The sequence below is a fragment of the Aythya ferina genome (assembly GCF_964211825.1).
Source record: "Aythya ferina genome assembly, chromosome: 34".
Lineage (NCBI taxonomy): Eukaryota > Metazoa > Chordata > Aves > Anseriformes > Anatidae > Aythya > Aythya ferina.
Genome location: NC_140331.1, coordinates 1,345,362 through 1,360,135, shown reverse-complemented (window position 1 = coordinate 1,360,135; position 14,774 = coordinate 1,345,362). Strand labels below are relative to the sequence as shown.

Genomic DNA, 14,774 nt, shown 5'->3' with positions numbered 1-14,774 from the left:
GCCCTCCGAGCTCGGCAGGGACAGCACGGACACGATGGGTGTTTCTAGTGGGCCTGGGGCTTTCTGAGATTCGGGGCGCTTCACTCGCTCCGTCACTGGCAGGGCTTCCAGGATGGATAGCTTCCTGACTTGAGGAGGGGCTTTTTGGCCCTTTGCTGCTTTTTGGCCCTTGCTCTTCTGCCGTTTTGCAGATTTTCGAGCCTTTGCCTGGCCCCGGTCTTGCGCCTGCTCTTTGGGTGCTGTTTCGGGCTCGTTTCGATTTCCTTCTGGGCTCTGTTTTGGGCGCAGTTTCTTCCTGCAGCTGGTTGTGCAAAAGCTCCTTTTTGGCAGGAGGCAGCTTGGGCATCACTGGCAGCCTGCCGAAAGGACAGAGCCAAAAGAATTCCTCCACCTGCACGACAGGAAGGGTGGCAGTTCAGGCCGTTTCTCTGGAATCGGCAAGGAGAGATGTCAGCAGAACATTTCCATGACTCTGCTGTAGCCGGGACACGCCGGGTGCTGAGGCCTCCTCCTGCGCTGTCCCAGGGGCCGCTGTGCTCCCCTCCCAGCCTCCATCTCTCCCAGCAGTCTAACGTGGAACGCCTCGTGCGAGCAGCTTGCTCCTTGCTGGCATCAGCCACCTGGGAGCTCCTCCTGCCCGAACGTCTCGGTACCTCTGGCGCAGGACCCATCGCGCAGCCTCTTGTCGATGGCCGTGTCGCGGTGACATCGTGGTGACACGGGCAGTGCTGGCTGCTGCCCGCGGTGATGGTGGCACCAACAGGCTGCTGCCTGCCCAGGCACCTCTGTGCTGGGGGGAGGACATCAAAGAGTTGTAGGAATCGGAGGAGTCGCGGAATCGAGTCCTGAAATTGGAGAAATTGGAGAAATTGGAATCATAGGAATAGAGCCGTGGAATGGTAGAAATGGCAGAACAGGAGAAATCCCAGAATCCTAGAATTAGAGACATCAGAGCAGCCTCAGAAGTGGAATCGTAGGTGGAGGGAGATTGGTGGGACCTGAGGGGGGGAGGGCGTGGAGCCATGGGGGACACTGGGACATATGGGACTGGGGGGACATTTGGACACGGAGGGGACGTGGGTTGGGGGGAAATGGGGACACAGGGGGGACATGGGGGGGACTTGGGGCTGGGGTGGGACATGGGATTTGGGGATGCCTAGACATGGTAGGGACAGCGGGGGCTCGAGGGGACATGGAGGGGACGTATGGGAGTGGGGCGACATGGGGGGACATTGGGACATACGGGACTGGGGGAACGTGGGGTGTTTTGGGGGAGGGAGGTCTGCAGGAGGTCTTTGGGTTGTTTGGGGAGGCTTGCGGGGGGGCTTGAGAGGTTTGGGGGCTCCTGGTGGATTGTGGGGGGGAGCTGAGGGGGCCCTGGCAGGTTTCTGGAGGGAGTTTCGGGGTGTGTGGGAGTCTGGGGGGTGTTTAGGGGTGCCTGGGGGGGTTGAAGGCAGCCCCGTGGAGCAGGTGCTGGCCCTCTACTGGGGCACCACGGGCTGGGGGCCCGCCGGGGTGTGGGGGGGGTATGGGGAGGCGTGGGAGATGGGGGACATGCAGGGCACGTGGGGATAGGGGGGACGTGGGGACTTGGGGGGCAAGGGGACATGGGGGAATGTGGGGACGTGGGGGGGACGTGGGGATTTGGGGGGACATGGGTGGGACAGGGACACGGGAGCGTGGGTGGGGGAATGGGGACATGGGGGGAGGTGGGGACATGAGGGGACATGTGGGGACTGGGGGTACACGCGAGGACATGGGGAGGGCATGGGACATGTGGGGACATGGGGGACATTATGGGGACATGGGATGGGGGGCATGGAGGGAACGTGGAGGGGACATGGGGACACATGGGACTGGGGGGGCACAGGAGGACATTGGGGGTCCGTGGGGCCATATGGCATGGGGAGGCCATAAGGGAACGTATGGGGCCACGGGGGGGGGTCTGTGGGGTAGGGGGGTTTCTATGGGGTGGTGAGCACCTGGGGGGGCTTCTATGGGGTGGGGGCACCCAGAGGGGATCTATGGGGTGGGGGGTGCACGGCCCCTCTATCGTGGTTCCGCTCGAGTGGGCAGCCGAGCTCCACCACAGCCGCTCTCTCCCTCCCCCTCCTCAAAGAGGAATGGGGAGAAAATATGATGAAAAGGGCTCAAAGTGGAGATAAGGACAAGGAGATCACGCAGTAATTCTTGTAACGGGCAAAACAGACTCGGCAGAAGGAGATAGGAAGAGTTATTGCTTATTACTAACAAGCTAGAGAAGTGAGAAACTGATTAAGGAGGCATTGGGGAGGCAAGGACAATCCCCAGACAAGGACTGTGTATTTCGAAACAAGACACTGGAACTCACGAGAAGGAAGCGGCAGGCGGACAGAGAAACAAATGGAAGGACTATAAGGCTCGAAACTGGACATTGCAATTCATGAGAAAGAGCCAACAAACGGAAGAATTAGCAACAGCCAGCTCTTGCAATTCAGAAACGTGCCAACTCAGCACAACCCTGACCAAAGGTGAAAAGTACACTGTGAGGAAGACTCGGCGTCTTCCTCCCAAAGACCCCTGCCCACAAGGCTTGGGAGGCTCGACGCAGGCGCAAGGTGCCAAAAGGCTAATTAGCATGAGAAGCCAGGGCAGGCGGGGATAGGGAATGAATACGTAGAGGCGCTTGTAGAATATTGATAGATTGATTGTAGAAATTCAAGACTGCTTTCCGCTTTGGGTATGCACGATAGCTGGAGAGATCCCCCGTGCATCCAGCGCTGCAATAAAGAATATACCACTTCAAGGAATTTCGGCTTCCATCTTTGAATCAAAACAAAGGAAAGAAACCAAAAGCACCTTCCCCCCCCATCCTCCCTCTTCCACCTCCTCCCCCCGAGCGGCGCAGGGGAATGGGGGTTATGGTCACTCTACCGCACTTCTTCTCTGCCGCTCCTTCTCGGTCACTCTCGTCCCCTGTGTTGTGGAGTCCCACCTGGAATACACAATAAATGTGGAAGACATTATGAAAATGGGCCCGACAGCAGAGGGCTTGTACTAATAAAGAAGGAGGCTGCTGATAAACCCCAGGCAGTAGGACCAAATGAGGTATTATCAAGAAGTGTTCAGAGAATCCAGCCTGCAGAAAATGCTACAGTGCCAACCCTCAGTAGCCTTACAAGCTCAGACAAAGCCGAAAATGATAACATAGCTGAGAATAATATATGGGGAATCATGCATGCCAGCTACCAACTATTAAACAAAATAAACCCAAATAGGACAGAACATTGCTGGTTATGTTTTAGTATAAGGCCCCCATATTATGATGCTATAGGGGACCTTGGGGAGCCCACCCGCACAAACGAGAGCAACCCTCTACAATGCAATTGGGGAAGAGATATAGGAGTAACACTAACACAAGTCACTGGAAGTGGTAGGTGTGCGGGCACGGTTCCTGGGGGGAAGCGCCACCTATGGAATATCACAGAGAATGGGAAACAATCAGCTGAATGGTTAATCCCGGCTAACAACGCTGGGTGGGTTTGCTCGTCAGTAGGTGTAACTCCTTGTCTATCGCTACAACTCTTTAATGCGTCTCATGATTTCTGTATACAGGTAATAATTATACCAAGGATTTTATACCATTCTGAGGATTATATGTATACTCAGCACACGGCAGCAAATTATCATTTGGAAAAAAGGGAATCGTTTACAGCTTTAACTCTGGCCACTTTAAGAATCTTGGGAGGAGCAGGGGTCAGTACTGGAGTTGCTTCATTAGTCAAGCAAAATCAAGAGTTCACCTCTTTACGCATTGCTGTGGACGAGGACCTGGCCCGGATTGAACAATCTATCTCAGCCCTGGAAAAATCTGTTAGGTCACTCTCAGAGGTAGCGCTACAAAATCGTAGAGGATTAGATTTGGTATTTCTACAACAGGGCGGGTCGTGTGTAACCCTGAAAGAAGAATGTTGCATGTATGCTGACCATTAGGTTTGTCAGACATTGGAACAGGCTGCCCAGGGAAGTGGTGGAGTCACCATCCCTGGAAGTCTTTAAAAGACGTTTAGATGTAGAGCTTAGGGATATGGTTTAGTGGGGACTGTTAGTGTTAGGTCAGAGGTTGGACTCGATGATCTTGAGGTCTCTTCCAACCTAGCAATTCTGTGATTCTGTGATTCATACTGGAGTGGTAAGGGATACCATGGCCAAGCTCAGGGAAGGATTGGAGAGGAGAAAACGGGAATATGAAGACCGACAGAACTGGTATGAATCTTGGTTTAATTATTCACCTTGGCTTACTACTTTACTATCAACTATAGCAGGACCCTTATTGTAATTAATAGTAGCGCTAACTTTCGGGACATGTATTTTTAATAAACTGATTGCGATTGTAAAAGGTCGTTTAGAAGCGGCACATCTAATGCTCATACGTGCCAAATATGAACCAATAAGTACCAACGAAGGAATCGAGGAAACATTGGTTCTTAGCAGCCAGGCATTGCAGAGATTCAGTGAACAAAAAGAGGGACCAAAAGAAAAAGGAGGGATTGTAATACACAATAAATGTTTGTTCATTGTCTTTTGTATTATAAAATCTGGTACACTCCAGGAAGTGTAGGAAGATTAGATATTAAGCCTTTTAAGGTAACTATAACCAACCCGGGTGCACCAACGAGAATTAAACAATACCCCCTGTCTGAGGAAGGCAGACAACGGTTAAAGCCTGAAACTCAAAGGTTGTTACAACAAGGGTTGCTAGAACCTTGTATGTCCCCATTTAATACTCCAGTATTACCAGTGAAAAAGAAAGATGGCAAATATAGATTGGTACATGATCTAAGAGAAATCAATAAGAGAACCGTGACCAGATTTCCTGTTGTGGCAAATCCCCATACCCTATTAGGTCAATTGCACCCAGATGATCAGTGGTATAGCGGAGTGGATTTAAAGGATGCATTTTGGGCATGTCCTCTGGAGGAAGGTAGTAGGGATTATTTTGCCTTTGAATGGGAAGACCCAGATACCCACCGAAAGCAACAATTACGGTGGACTGTCCTTCCTCAAGGATTCACTGAATCACCTAATTTATTTGGACAAGCCCCGGAGCAAATTTTACAAAGCTACGATAAGCCACCAGGAGTAACATTAGTACAGCATGTAGGTGATTTGTTATTAGCAGGGAGAGACGAAGATACTGTTAGGCAGGCCAGCATACAGCCGTTGAACTTTCTTAGCCTGCAGGGACTGAAAGTCTCGAAATCGAAGCTGCAGTTTGTAGAACAAGAGGTAAAATACTTGGGCCACCGACTAAGTGAGGGAACTAAGAAATTAGACCCAGACAGAATCAGTGGGATATTGGCTTTAACGACCCCATGAACTAAGAGGCAGGTACGACTGTGGTGTAATTGCCTGAAGTAACTAGGAGAATAAAACTAACATTCACATTTTTAAGGAAAAGGTACAGCACTGAAGAGGCTTTCAGGGTAGGCACTTTTTGCCACCCTGAGACAAAGACATGTCATGTTTTGACAAATGCTGTACCCTAGATCATTATAATACCAAAACACACCTCCATCCCAAAAGCTACCCGCCTCCAAGGTGCGACCACCCCTCACCAAGCATGCGCCCTGAATTTCTCGGAGCCTATTACTTTAAACGGAGACGGGAGAACTTTACACCAATCATAACTAAGAGATGCTTGACTAGAGCCACTCAAGCTCCACCTAAAGGATAGAAAATAAGATAAATTGGCCCAAGAGAGAGGGGATGTCAGGGAAGATACCATCCCGAGGAAATACAACATCCTTAGGACCTCCTGACTCCTGGGATCAGTCGACGGGCTGAGCCTCTCTTCCCCCCCCCCCATTGGGACGCCTTTGGGTGAGATCTGAATACTTGCTTATAAATCTCTCTAGAGTCTTTGATCTTTTTAACGCGTTTATTTCTAGGCCGTGCACCTGTAACGCCTGTAACACCTGTGTATTTCATGCACGCTAGCTTGTTTTTGTCACTACCGCTGGCAATCCAAAAGAACCTGATTATCTGTTGCTGTAATAAACCATACTTGATTGCATTGTCATAGCTCTCATTAAGTGCAACGAGGGTAAGGGTGGTTCTCCGTGATAGTTCAGTGTTCTGAATCCAAGCAGACCCCCAGACGGTTAATGCGTTTTTGGTGAGTGTCCGACCGGTTCAGTACCCGGAATACGACCGGGCCCGTAACGGTTAATCAGCTACACCCCTAAACGCGACATACGACAACTATTAGGGTTGACTGGCTATTGTAGACAATGGAGTGAAGATTACAGCGGCAAAGTTACATTTCTTTCTAAGAAATTGACTAAGGATGGGTTGCTAAAATGGACCAAAGAAGACGAAAAACAATTAGAAAAATTGAAAGAAGAATTAGCACGCCCTCCAGCGTTGAGTCTTTCGGATTTGAGGAGACCGTTTTTCTTATTTGTTAACAGCACTGAGGGCACTGCAGATGGAGTATTAGCCCTAGAATGGGCAGGGAGTAAAAAGCCTGTGGCTTATCTATCTAAATGGCTGGACCCGGTTAGTCGGGGCTGGCCAAGTTGTTTACAGGTAGTAGTAGCAGCTGCTTTATTAGTAGAAGCAGCACAGAAAATTACCTTCGGAGGAGAGATCAAGGTGATATCCCCACACAATATCCGGGGAGTACTACAGCAAAAAGCAGAAAAATGGTTCACAGATGCCAGCTTACTAAAATATGAAGGAATTTTAATTTCCTCCCCAAAACTAACATTAACAACAACTTCCCTACAAAACCCTGCTCAGTTTCTTTATGGGGAACCGAACGAGCCCTTAGAACATGATTGCCTCCAAAATATAGAAGAGCAAACAAAACTGAGACCTGATTTGGAGGAAGAAGAGTTACGTATAGGGGAACAGATATATGGAGATGGTTCTTCACGAATAGCGGGAGGGAAGCGCAAATCGGGGTACGCATTAGGGAATGGGAAAACTTTTGAAATAATTGAATCCGGACCTTTAAGTCCAAGTTGGTCTGCCCAGGCTTGCGAATTCTATGCTGTACTACGGGCCTTAAGACTGTCAAAGGGCAAAAGTGGCACAATATATACAGATTCAAAAGACGCATACGGGGTAGTACATACATTTGGTAAAATATGGGAAGAGCGAGGGCTCATCAATTCACAGGGAAAGGGATTAGTACACCAAGAACCGATTACCCAAGTCTTACAGGCTATCAGAGGACCTAAAGACATTGCTGTAGTACACGTTAAAGGACACCAGCGGGGCCTCACCCCTCAGATCACAGGGAATCATTTGGCACACCAGGAGGCTAAAAGAGCGGCACTAATGACCGTGCGAATTCTAAAAACAAGGGAAGACTGCTCAGACTGCAGGAATGATTTAAGGAAATTTCCATGCTGTGATTACGAATGGGAGGACGGGAAGAAATAGTCACATTGTTCCCATCATAGGCCAATTTATACTCTGCTTAGCTTCACATTACAAGAAAAGAGCAAAATGATTCAAATGGGAATAAAAGAAACAGATGAAGGCAAATGGGTGCTACCCGACGGACGGGAAGTGCTTTCAAAATCCGCAGCTCTGAGGCTATTACAAAGGTTTCACAAAAACACCCACTGGGGAACTCAAGCATTGGTGGATCAATTTGCAATAAAGTATATGTGTCTTGGAATGTATAATATAGCAAAACGAATTGTAAATGATTGTTTAACTTGCAGAAAGGTAAACGCCCAACACTTGAGAGAAAAAGTATCGGGAGGTCGGGAATTGGCTCACCGACCATTTGCTAAAATTCAACTGGACTTTACAGACCTCCCAAAAACAGGGAGGTTCAAATATCTATTCGTGATTGTAGATCATCTTACACATTTTGTTGAAGCTTTTCCGACGGCAAGGGCCACGGCTCAAACCGTGGGAAAAATACTACTTGAGAATATTATTCCTAGATATGGAATTGTAGAAACAATTGACTCTGACCGAGGCCCTCATTTTGTCTCCAAAGCGTCTCGAGAGACTATGAAAGCTCTAGGAACAAGCTGGGAATACCACACTCCGTGGCATCCCCAAAGTGCTGGAAAGGTAGAGCGAATGAATGGCGACATTAAAAAACAACTAACTAAACTAATGCTGGAAACAAAAGCTTCTTGGGTAAAATGTTTACCTCTTGCACCGTTAAGCATACGGACACAGCCCAGGACTGAGGTAGGAATTTCTCCTTTTGAAATGCTATATGGTATGCCCTATGACTTGGAATTGCCACTTGATCACCCCCAATTACAGGATGCCCAGTTAAGACCTTATTTAATACAACTCATGAACCGACGGATAGAGCTCCGGGCAAAAGGTTTGGTAGCGCAACGCCCTCCGTTAGACACAGCAATTCACAAGATAAAACCCGGGGACAAGGTTTTAATTAAGACTTGGAAAGAGACGTCTTTAACACCACGATGGGAAGGCCCCTACCACAGAAACGGCCGTCCCGACAGCGGAGAAGGGGTGGACTCATGCCAGCCGCGTGAGAGGACCAGTCCACGAGGATAAGTGGGAAGTAGCGCCAGGACCTGAGGACCTGAAACTGACACTGAAACGGACTCCAGAAGTATCGTGTGCTGGCTGTGTATCGTGGGAGGGGGTGGAAACACCACCCACGGGATGCAGTCCTTGATGAACTCATCCGGCGTGGGCTTCCCACAGGCAGCAGCTCTTCCAGAACTGCTCCAGATATGGGTCTGTACCACGGGCTCCATCCCTCAGGAGCAGACTGCTCCAACCTGGCTCCCCCACGGGCAGCAGCTCCTGCCAGCTCACCTGCTCCTGCGTGGGCTCCTCTCCACGGGCTACAGCTCCGGCCCGGAATCTGCTCGGGCAGGGCTCTGCCACAGGCCGCAGCCTCCGTCGGTGCAGGGCCACCTGCTCCACCGTGGGCTCCTCCACGGGCTGCAGCGTGGAACCCTGCTCCACCATGGGCTGCAGGGGGACAGCCTGCTTCACCACGGGCCTCCCCACAGGCCGCAGGGGACTTCTGCTCCATGCCTGGAGCACCTCTCCCCCTCCCCCTCCCTCTTCACTGCCCTTGGCGCCTGCAAGGCTCTTCCTCGCTCCTCTCACTCTCGCAGCTGCTGTGTGGCGCAGCGTTTTTTCCCCTGTCTTAAACCTGCTCTCACAGAGGCGCAAAACAACATCGCTTAGTGGCTCAGCTCTGCAAACCAGCGGGGCCCTTCCCAACCACGGGGCAGCTTCCAGATCCTGCTCACAGCAACCACCCCTCTGGCCCCCCGCTCCCAAGCCCTTGCCACGTCAACCCACGCCCCCCCCTCACCTGATTGGTCTGATCCTGCATGAGCCCCGCCCCTCCTCTGGGGCTGGGCCACGCCCCCTGCCGCGGGGCTCTCCCCCCTCCGCTGGAGAGGGGCGTGGCTCAGCGCTCCAAGCACAAGCCCCGCCCCTTCTCCCTCTCCCCACCAATCGCAGCGCTTCCAGGCAGGGGCGGGGCCGCGGTTGGGGGCAATAAAGGGGCTTTTCCCAAGGGGGGGGGCAGCCATGTTGTTGACGGAGCGTGGGAGAGTCGTGAGGTGTCGGGGCGGAGGTCTGGGGACCCTTGGGGGGAGGGGGGCTCTTGGGGATGGTTGGGGGGAGGGCTTGAGGGGGAGGGGGCAGGGCTGGGGGGTCCTGGAGGCTTTTGGGGGGCAGTCTAGGGGCCCTTGGGGGGTTTGGAGGCGCTTTGGCAGGGGTGCTGAACATGTCTGGGGGTCTCTCAGGGGTTTCAGGGGGGGCTGGGTGATTTGGGGGAATCTGGGAGGGCCCTGGGGGTTCAGGGGAATCCTGGGGGGGGGGTTGGAGGGGTCCTGGAGGCATTTGGGGGGCCCGAAGGGGCTCTTGGGGGGGTTGGAGGAGCCATGAGGGGATTCGAGAGGGTCCTGGGGATGCTTTTGGGGACACGGAGAGGTTGGGGGGGGCTGGGTGTTTTGGGGGGCGCCTAAAGGGGCCCTAGTTGGGGAGGTCCTGGGGGTGTTTAGGGGCGCTCTGGAAGATGGTTGGGTGACCAGGGGGTGTTTGGGGGGAGCCCTGAGGGGTTTTGGGTGGGGGCCTGAATTGTTGGGGGGGCCCCTGGGGGTTTTTGGGGGTACCTTTTTGGGGTCCCCAGGCTCCGGAGGCGCCTCAGGCTTCCCGCCCTCGCTGAGGCGGCAGCTCTCAGCCAATCAAGGTGCGGGTGCTGCCCGCCCCGCTTCCTGAGTGGCTGCCGCTTCCCGCCTCCAGCCATCACCAGCCAATCAGGGGCGAGGGTTTTCCCGCCCATCGCCCCCTCCGTCGCTTTCCCTCCTCTCCCAAATGGCGGCGCTCACGGGCCGCGGCTGAGGCGCTGAAGAGCCGCCGCCGCCTCGTCCAGGCGTCGCAGCCCTGCTGCAGCCTCCCCGGCCGGCCCAGTAACCCGTTTTCACCCGTTTTTGGCCTTTTTCTGCCGGTGTTCTTCTTTGCTTTGGTTGTGGGGCCCAGGGGGCAGCGCTGTGAGCAGAGGCGTCCCCTCACGGAGGCTTTCCCCAGACGCGCGGCCGCCATTTTGAGGCCAGAGAGGTGCCGCTGGTTTGCATTTGTATTCCCTTTACAGTTGCCCTCCCCCAGAAATAAGGCCGGGGGTGGTCTCTGGCTGAGGGGGGGCCGCTAAAATGCGTGCAGAAGCCAGCGTTTGGGGAATTGGAAAGCTCTGACAACCCGAATGTGCTGGGTTTGGTCGTGAGCCGCAGGCTGTGGTGCGTGGCTAAGCCCCATTTGTCGTTTTGGTGAGTGAAAAGCTGAGAAAGGCAGAGAGGGAGCGGGTGAGAAAGGAGGTCACGTTCTGCTTGGGGTGGTTTTCTTTGCTTTTGCTTGTCCTGGGTAATTTGTGGCTGCGTTTGCCGGCTGCCACAGCTGCTCCTCCCCGTGCCCGTGCAGGGCAGCCCCAGCCTTGGGGAGCCAAAAGTTGTGATTGTGGGGGAGGAAAACAGAAACCAAAACCTGTCTCTGCCATCTCCAGCCCTCCGTGTCCATACCCAGCACCAACTCTTCTGGAGCTTTTCCCAGTCAGCAATGAGTGTGTGAGAAACACTCCGTAGCCAATAACTTAGGCTCAGGCGAGGATCTCAGTGAAGTAGCAATTTATTCGCGATTGCAATGGCGGGCGCCCCACAAGCAGGAGAGAGCGCGTCTACTAGTTCCAAAACACAGTTTATATACCTTTTGATGGCAGGACCCTCCCCTGTTTCCCCACTGAGTGGGTAATCCAGATCCACAATCTATCTAATGCTTCACAAACAATGCATGGCCTTCAGTCGCTGGCCTGTTAAATTTCAAATTTCTTTTGACATTTTTACTGCTTGAAGTGGTCATGCTTCTTCACTTATCTGACTTGACACCGTGATTTTCACCTAATTGTCCTAAGGAGTCTGATTGTCTGCATTTTACAAGGTCGCCTGCTAAACTTTCTTATCACTGTAAGCATATCTCAGTACCACATTCCCTCCTTCTAAACAACGTAACTCTGCAAAAACACTTCAATTCCCACAAGTGGAAAAGCCCTTTCTTGACCCATTTTGCCTCCACCGAGCAGGGCTTTGCTTGGCAGTAGGAATACGTAGAGAAATGTTCAGGATGCGCAACCATTTTCCCTACAAGGGATAGGGGGGTGGGGGAGGTTTCCACATGCTGCTGGTGGCGTCGGTGTCTTTGCGCCTGGGTTGGTGCAGTGACGCTGGGGTTAAAAAATGATGTTGAAGAACTGCAGCAGGTGACCTGCAGCAGGTGAGAGGTTTGTGCTGTGTTGTGTGATTTTGAGGGAAAAACTTTCCGAAAGCCCAGCACGTGGCTGGGTGTGCCCTCAGTGCTGCTGATGGGCTCCCTGGGGGCAGTGGGGAGCTTCTCTGGGTCCTGGGGGTCCCTGGGGACAGCAGGACCCCTGTGTGGTGGTGGCAGGACGTGGTGTCTGCCCCCAGTTCTGGGCCCGTTCCTGCCCCAGACCATGGGTGAGTGTCCTGAGGTCCCTGTCCCCGGTGTCCCAGCCCACCTGGGTCCCTCGAGGGCTGCACTGCCCTCGTGTGTCAGCAGTTTGGGGTCACCCAACTGGGAGGTGCTGGGGGAAGCTGTGGTCGCTGGAGCCGTTGGGGTGGGTGACACAGCTGTGCTGTGGCCAGGCAGGGTGACAGCGTCGCCAGCGTCACCAGGCGCTGGTCCCACCTCAGCTGTGCTCCCGGACACCTCCCAGCCTGCAGGTCCCTGGGTTCGGGTTTAGGGTTAGGGTAGAGGTTAGTGCTAGGGGTAGTGGTTTGGGAAAGGGGTTGAGGGGCAAAGTTCTGGGTTGGGGATTATGGTTTGTGATTATTTCTTCGGGATTTAGAGTTGGAGTGCAAGAATACGGGTTAAGTTTGGGGTTTATGCATGGGGTTAAGTGTTAGGGTGAAAGGCTTGAGTTCTGTTTTGGCATTGAGGGATGGCAGGTATCCTTAGGGGAGGGGTTAGAAGGTGTAGGATTGGGTTTTTGGTTGAGATTATGGGTAGGGCTTCCTGTTGGAGGTTAAGGTTTATGGTTTGGGTTTAGGCATGTTTTTTGGATTTGGGGTTATTTTGAGTTTGGCCTTTGGGTTAGCAGTTAGGGTTGAGGGACAGTAGGGACTGGGACAGTTAAGAACGAAACGTGACGGGTGAGCTCATAGAAGGAACCATTCTGGCACTGGAGCCACGGCCCCAGCGCTGGCGAACTTGATACGGAGCCATCTTGCGCCCTCTGCCCCCCAGGGGAAATCTTAGGTTGACTTCTTAAATGTTTTGCAGCCTGGAAGTTATCCCCAGAAGGTAGACACGCGCACACCCCCCAAAACGAGATGCCCATCTCCTCCGTGGTGCTGAGGCAGCAGCACGTGGAGAGCAAGAGACTGGGCTCCGGTCCTTCAGCCATGGTTCAGGTAAGCCAGCACTAAACGCCCCTTTCCTATTTCCTGGAGGAAAGAGCCTATTTCGTCCTTTCTTCTCTCCCGTCACTTGGTGTCTGAGCAAATTGCTCCCGCTCTGCTCTCCCAAAGTGGCCAGCAGTGAGAAGAGGAGGGAGGGAGGGCTGAGAGGGTGTCAAGATGAGAACATCCTTGCTCCATCTCTCAGAGCAGGGAAGCGCCCGGACGAGGCAGGAGGGGGCACTGCCACGGCAGAAGGGGAGAAGCCAGCACAGAGGAAGAGCTTTTCCAGGAGAACTGAGGGGGGAGAAACAGAGCTCCTCCACCTGCTGCTCCTCGTCCTCCCCTGCCCCAAGAGGTGCTTGAGAGAGCCTTCTGCCACTGGGATGAGGATCTGGGGGGAGTCGAGGCAAAATGAAGACAGGAGGCCTCAGGGGGAGCATTAAGAAAGCCGCTGGCGCGCGTGGCGTGAGCGACCCCCGAGCAGAGCAGTGCTGTGGGCTGGCAGCAGCCTGGAAATAGGCGAGGAAAAGATTTGTGCCCTCAACTCTGCCACTTCCCTCGGGGCTGATGAGGAAAAAGCACTCACCAGAAAGGGTGCAGAGGGCTGCGAAAACACAGTCAAGAAACAGAGCAAAAAGAAATACGAGCAGGTCTGGGAGAAAAAGACAGAGAGAAATGTCGAGGGAAGACAGAAAGCTAAGTAAGGTTAGAGGGTTAGCAGCAAATGGTAGCTGATTCTTTGCTGGGAGTTTCAGATGCGGGGCTCAGGGGCAGAAGCATTCAGTCCTTGGACTAAGCTGACCACCAAAGCCTGCAATTTGCCATCAAAAGCCACCGATGAGCCTTTACCCAAACAAGGCTAGCCATCAAAAGTTGAAATTCTTGAGCAATAGAATCCCCCTCAAACCCAAGTGAGTCTGAAGTGCCGCAATTGCTGTACAGAATTTTACTTGACAAGCAGAAGCACTTGGAAAAATCATTTTAACTTGCAGGTTCCGTTGTGAAAGCGTCCAGCAGGATGGAAATGGTGCTGTCTTTTTCTCCCCAGCTGCCGTCGCATCCTCTCCTTTCCCCTCCAGGGATGTGCAGGTTTTCTCCACGTTGCTCTGAGGGCAGCTTCCCAGCTCTTGTCCCAGCAAGGGGAGGTTCCTGGCCATGGAGGCCGTGGAGAAGGTCCCTCAGCTGGAAACATCGTTGTGTTTTCCTCCACTGTCTCGCCGTCCGCTGTCAGATGGATTTCTGTGAAGGGAGTGAGACTCTGAGCAAAAACTGCTACAGGTTTTTGGGGCTCTTTGCCCACACGCGGACCCCGCGGATGGCTTCAGGTCCCGCCGTTTCCCTCCCTCTGCTCACCCCATCCCCAGACCCGGCCAGCAGCAGGGTTCAGCTCTGCCAGGCCCACCCACAAAGCCCCTCTCTTCCCACCCGGCCTGGAAACCAGCACCCAGCTGCAAACACACACTCTCCTCTCGGGCCAAGAGCAGCCTCCTGCTTCGTTAGGCCTTCTAAATGCTGCCAAATAACGTGGCCTGCTGTGTCTGCGTGGCAACAGAAGGGAACTTGAGGGACTTGAGGCTAGCCATGGAGGAGCCCAAGGTTCCTCTTGGATCGAGCCAACCCCCGGCTCCAAACTGAGATCTTGTTGGAGAGGCCCCACTGTCCCCAGAACTACTTGCCTCCAAGGCTTGAGCCCCCAAAGGAACAGGGATGTGGATCACACACCTGTTTTGCCACCTCTGACGGCGTTCTTGCAGCTCTGAGCAATCAAAGCTCGGCTCACCGGGGACTGGGTGGCGGCGGCGGGAGCCTGGGTTTGAGCTCTGGCAGCTGAGGATGCACAGAGCTGGCCTCCTG

General features: G+C 53.3%; 1 long non-coding RNA gene across 1 annotated transcript; it reads left to right on the top strand.

Annotated features, from left to right (window-relative positions):
* The first annotated feature begins 9,537 nt into the window (after window positions 1-9,537).
* On the top strand, window positions 9,538-14,687 carry LOC311425833. The gene is made up of 3 exons (XR_014686433.1): window positions 9,538-9,586; window positions 12,802-12,932; window positions 13,913-14,687. It is a non-coding gene; the product is annotated as an uncharacterized lncRNA (long non-coding RNA).
* The last annotated feature ends 87 nt before the right edge of the window (window positions 14,688-14,774 follow it).